A 5,307-nucleotide genomic window follows, 5' to 3' on the forward strand; every position below is an offset into this window, starting at 1 on the left:
AGCTCAGTGTCCCATTTTATAATTGGGTTGATTAGCCTTTTACGGTCTAGTTTCTTGAGATCTTTATATATTTTGGAGATCAGACCTTTGTCAGTTGCGGGGTTGGTGAAGATCTTCTCCCAGTCAGTGGTTAACCCATAATTCTTATCTATGTTTAGCCACGTGGCTTGGTACCTTTTCTCAGTAAGACATTTTCATCTTGCTTCCTCTGCTTCTGGATGATGACTGCATCTCTGCCTTTCCTCTTCCCAGAATTTTCTTAGTATGGTCGCCCCGCTTGTACTTCCTGCTCAGCTACTGGCCAATCATCATTTTATTAAACCAATACACGTGACAAATCTTTACAGTATACAAGAGCATTTTCCACAGCAGAAATAGAAGGAAGTCAGGGTGGGAATTGAAGGTGTGGTTTCTCTCTAGTTGCCTCCAGCTCACAGGTCCATGGGTAGCTGAGGAAAAAGGGAGTGCCATCACAATTGGGAGATGTGTGCTGCCAAAGCTGATGCATTCCCATCGTGGCTTCATGGATAATTATCATGTGCTTTAGAACACAGTCTTCTTAGGGTCTGAATTCTGTGTTCTCAGCAGCAGTGTTAGCACTTCAAGCCTACCATTTTACCACTGCAGCTTTGTTCATTGTCTCCAGTAGGCAAGCATGCTCTCATGCTCTGTGATTCCTGCTGTACTGTGCTGTGACTTCCCCTGGCTTCTATCACTTTTAGTGTTTTAGATTCTCAGTTTTTTGGTTAGCAAACAACAAAGTCTAGTTAATTGAAGAAAGAGGAAGGACACAGTAGTTCATTGAGTTAAAGAAAACCTAAGGGAGCTAGACCAGATTGTAGGTCAGTGGCTGCTTGAGTCCTGGCTGGTCTCAGGGATCATCTTTAGTTATTTATCTTGACAGTCAGTTTTATGTTTTTGTCAGAAGAGTGAGGAACAGTATTATCTAATTCCAAGACTGCAGTAGAAGCTATATATAGTTCCTTCAGTGTAAAATCAGAGGTCTGGAAAACACAGATCTTGAGTACTGCATTATTATTTAAATTTTGCACTCCAGAGAGCTATCTCATCCCACCCATTATCTATTGGGGCGTGTTTGCTGAGATCACATGGAATGTGGGTGCGTCTGCTGAGCTCATCTAGGGTGTGGAAGGAGAAGAGAGCTTTGGAAGCTGTGAAACTAGAGTCAAGATATGATGTATCCTGTATTCCACTGTGCATGAATGGTAGCCGACAAAGGAATGTAGATGCAACAATTTTGGATTCATGCTATTTTAAACTGAGATTATGTGATTTATTCCCTCAGACACTGACTGTAGGTTCTAACTGCTGGAGGGAGGGAACAAGTGTGAATGTAGAGGCAGCAGGAGCTGAAATAAATATATGGTCTTAGTTGAAATCCTTATACATGTCTATGATACACTTAACCTATCTGGCTTGTTTAATTCCCTGCATTTGTCCCTTGTGTGCCATTCTTGTGACATCTCTGTTTTCTCATCTTGGAGCCTGTGTCTTTTCTGTGGTCATCTGCCTAGACTGTTGTACTCCGGTTATCACCTGCTTGGATTTGGCCCTAAGCTCATGCTTCCTCCTCATTTTTGGTTATATTCTCTATTCCCAGTGGCTCTTGATTTTTACTAAAAAGTATTAGATTATATTTTATTATTACTTTAAGTTACAATTAAGTTCTTCCAGTTTTGTTTTATTTTTTCTGTTTCATTAAAGGAAGTTAGGCAGAATAGCTGCTAAAACCATGTCATTGCCTAAACGACAGTTCTTCCACCAAGGGGAATTGATGAGAAAGGATGCTGTGATATTGTGTGGTTGGGTTGAAGTATGGCATACCTTGTCTCTCAGCAGCCACCTGTTTCTGGCTTGAACCACTGCTGAGTTCACAGGGACCTTCAGCCTCAGAGAGCTCACAGTGCAGTTCAGTAGGGCCTTTCATGTCCATGGAGCTATGTAATCAAGCCCAGTGGCAGGCCCCTGCCTCTATATGTGTGTGTGTGTGTGTGTGTGTGTGTGTGTGTGTGTGTGTGTGTGTGTGTTACCAAAATCTAGTATGTTCATAGTAAACAGCACTGGCCTGCAAATCAATCAGAGCCCACTGGCTTCTGCTTGGAAGCTCTTCTGTTCTTGGATTATCAGTGCTGTCTTTGTGGAGTTAAATCCTTGAATATGTTATTTCCTATTCTACTAGACTATGCATCCTAGTAGACAAGCAATCTTGCCTGTATTGGAAGATACCAGGAATTATATCCAAATATCTTAAAATCAGATGGCAGCTATTCAGAAGAACTGAAAGTATCTTCATCATTTCGGGCTGTAGGTTTTAGTTATGCTACCTCAGTATCTGACACTCCACGCAGTCAGGTGCAACACCAGTGAGGAGTGTCTTGCTGGTGGTGGTGGAGATCTGTCTTCTCATGGTGGCTTAGTCTTTATTTGATTTGATTCTCCCTTCAGGGTCTTTTGTATTTAGACAAATGTGGCTTCATTCATGTGTGCTGCTAGGTGTCTTGGAGGAGCAGTTATAAATGCAAAGTACTCTCCAAAGTGGCTGCTGTGGAAAGAATGTGTTTTGTGCCTTCCTGTCCTCTCACCACCAAGGAGGCTGAATGCGAGGTTGAAAACAACCTATGTTGCATATAGTAAGTTAGAGCTCACCAATCCCCATTTAAACAAACAAACAAACAAAACAAAACCCAGGAAATGAAACCAAAATACCACCAAAGAAATTCTGTTTTAGTATTTATCATCAGGTTGGGTACCAGTTTAAAAGTAGCAGCTACTTATTGAGTGCCCCTTTCCCACACTAAACAAGTGGACTGTGCCTGCTGATGTTTGTGCTCCACATCCAACCCCAGCACCAGGACTGATAGTAATATCCTTGCTTTATATAAATGCAGTGTGAGGCTGGGAAATGTGCATGTGAACTACTGTGTGCGGAGAGTACTGTGCTTAAGGCCGTGGGTATTGGCAAAGGCAGATCTTGGCTTCCCATGTAAATTGTTCTTGCACTCCTGTACCTTTTAAAAGAGAGGGTGTCAGCAGTTATGAAAATACCGTCTTCCCTTTATACTTGCTAATTCTAGATGAACAAAACACTGTGCATGTCTGTTCTTTGCTTCCTTATATACTCATGCTTTTCCCCCTCTGCCATGTCTTTATGGGATTCATATCAAGTAGTCTTAAGATTCCTTGTCATGGGTGCCCTTCATGGTCTGAAGTGTTCGCCGCATGTTTTCTTTTTTTTTCTTTTTTTATTTTTTATTAAATTCTTTTTTTTATTGATAAAAGGAAAAAAAAAACCAAGTTTCCACCTCCTCCCAGCCTCCCATTTCCCTCCCCTCCTCTCCCTTTTCCCCCCTCCTCCCACCCTTCTCCCCCTCCCCCCACTCCTCTCCCCCTCCCTCTCCAGTCCAGCCTTTGCTTCATATGGTTTCTAGACACCCTTCTGATGAGTTGAGGCTCTGACCATCTCTTTAGGCATCTTTGCTCTTGCTTCTCTAGTAGGTGATGAGTATTAAGCTTAGTCTTTTAGAACATTTGACTATTTTTCTAGTGCAAAATAAAAATATATGCAGTAAATGAGGCTTCCATACCAGTTTTCAGGGACTTCGGTTTTCTACCTGCAGCAAGCAGTGCTGTTCTTGAGAGCCTTTCGGAGGCGATGCTATCATATACAAGAATGTAGAATGCTCTTTCAGCTTTTTTTTTTTCCAGTTAAAACTTCATTGTAAGGAACTTGAAAAACAAAACAAAGCAAAACATGCAGTAAGAGATTAGCCAGAGTCTGTGTATCTGAATGAGTTTCTGCAGTTAGAACAGCGGTTTTGAAACTGTGGAACTTTACATTGGATTTCACATTTTTACTATCAGAGATACTTTTATGCTCTTGTCCACAACAGAAACAAAAAATTGTGCCAGGGCTAAAGCTAGAAAGACAATTATCTTTATATCCTCTTTTATGACTTGTACTCTTAAAAATTATTTTATTATGGACACTTTTTCCCATCAGCCTTTCCCTGTTAACACTGGTAAGTGTTTTAGGATCAGGCCCATACGTATAACTGAAAGCTGTATTTTTATTTTATTTTTTACCAGGCCCATTATTATTGTATAAGTTACTTTGTTCCTTTTGATAATGTTGCCATGAATAATATTGGGAACAAGTTATTTTAGTGAGTGCGAGCACATTTTGGAGTATAAACTCGGTGAAATTTTAATCCAAATAAAAATATATGTGCCTTTCAGTATGACTTTGAAGTGCTTTCTCCCTGGAGACCGTCCTTGGCCTCCACGTGCAGGTGGTGCATGTATGAGACCCTGATATTTACCAATCTGGAAGATGGGTCTCACACAGTTGAAAAGACCCATGTAACTGATGATCCAGTCATGACTACTTACCTGTGTTTAATTCTGCTCAGCTATACACCCAAGAATCATGAAATTACATCAAAAGTTCTTAGTGAAATCTGTTCCTCCCCCCTCTCCTTTTTAAGATGTGGTTGCTGGCTTGGACTTGCTTGTCTGGAATACCTTAGACAGCCAAGAAAGGCAGTGAATTTTTGGTTCTCCCGCCCCACATCCTGAGTTGGGGTTATTGGCAAGCTGTGTCTATGTGATCCTTAAGACCAAATTCAGTACACACCAGGTAAGCATTGCCACCTGAGTTATATACCTTAGTGAAATCTTAATTTGCTTCCTTTTACCAGGAAGAATAAATACCATTATATTTTAACTTTTACCATTTTTATGTTCTGAAAATGCTTTATTTTCTGCACTCGTGGGAAATAGAATTGTTTTTTCTTATAGCACTCCCTTTATATAAATAAGGTATGAGTTGTAATGATTTTCTTCTTTTAGTCACCCAGCCTCTCCCCTTTTAAAATGAAAAAAAAAAAAAAGATAGGATCTCACTATGTACCTTTGGTTGGCCTGGAACTTTTTATGTTAGAGCACAAGGCTGGAAACACACACACACACACATGATGGCTCATGATGCAGAAAGAACTAGATAATAAATCTGCATCGTGGACTCATGCTTTTCAAAGCACTTGATTGAATTTACAAAAAAAAACAATTGGATTACAGACTAATTTACATTTGCCCATTTTAAGTAATACTAAATGAATGTTAATTTCACAATTTTTATTTTCATATTTGTAACAACTTTCTGTGTTTTGTTTCCTTTATAGATGTCATGAATAGTTGCCACTAATTTAGAATGATTGGCTTGCGCCAGGCGGTGGGGGCTCACGCCTTTAATCCCAGCACCTGGGAGGCTTGTGGATCTCGTGAGTT

General features: G+C 40.3%; 1 protein-coding gene across 6 annotated transcripts in view; it reads left to right on the plus strand.

The window, feature by feature from the left end:
• Tbl1xr1 (transducin beta like 1 X-linked receptor 1) overlaps positions 1–5,307 on the plus strand; it is a 138,390-nt gene that overhangs the window by 42,781 nt on the left and 90,302 nt on the right. For 2 of the 6 annotated variants that reach the window (XM_026782718.1, XM_026782724.1), the window contains exon 1: positions 4,568–4,657. The exons of the other annotated variants lie outside the window; for them this stretch is intronic. The gene's annotated coding sequence lies outside the window, so the exon portion shown is untranslated. Of the gene's footprint in view, positions 1–4,567; positions 4,658–5,307 lie in introns of those variants that run through there. 6 annotated transcript variants of the gene reach the window in all.

Source organism: Microtus ochrogaster, chromosome 1 (genome assembly GCF_000317375.1).
Source record: "Microtus ochrogaster isolate Prairie Vole_2 chromosome 1, MicOch1.0, whole genome shotgun sequence".
Taxonomy (NCBI): domain Eukaryota; kingdom Metazoa; phylum Chordata; class Mammalia; order Rodentia; family Cricetidae; genus Microtus; species Microtus ochrogaster.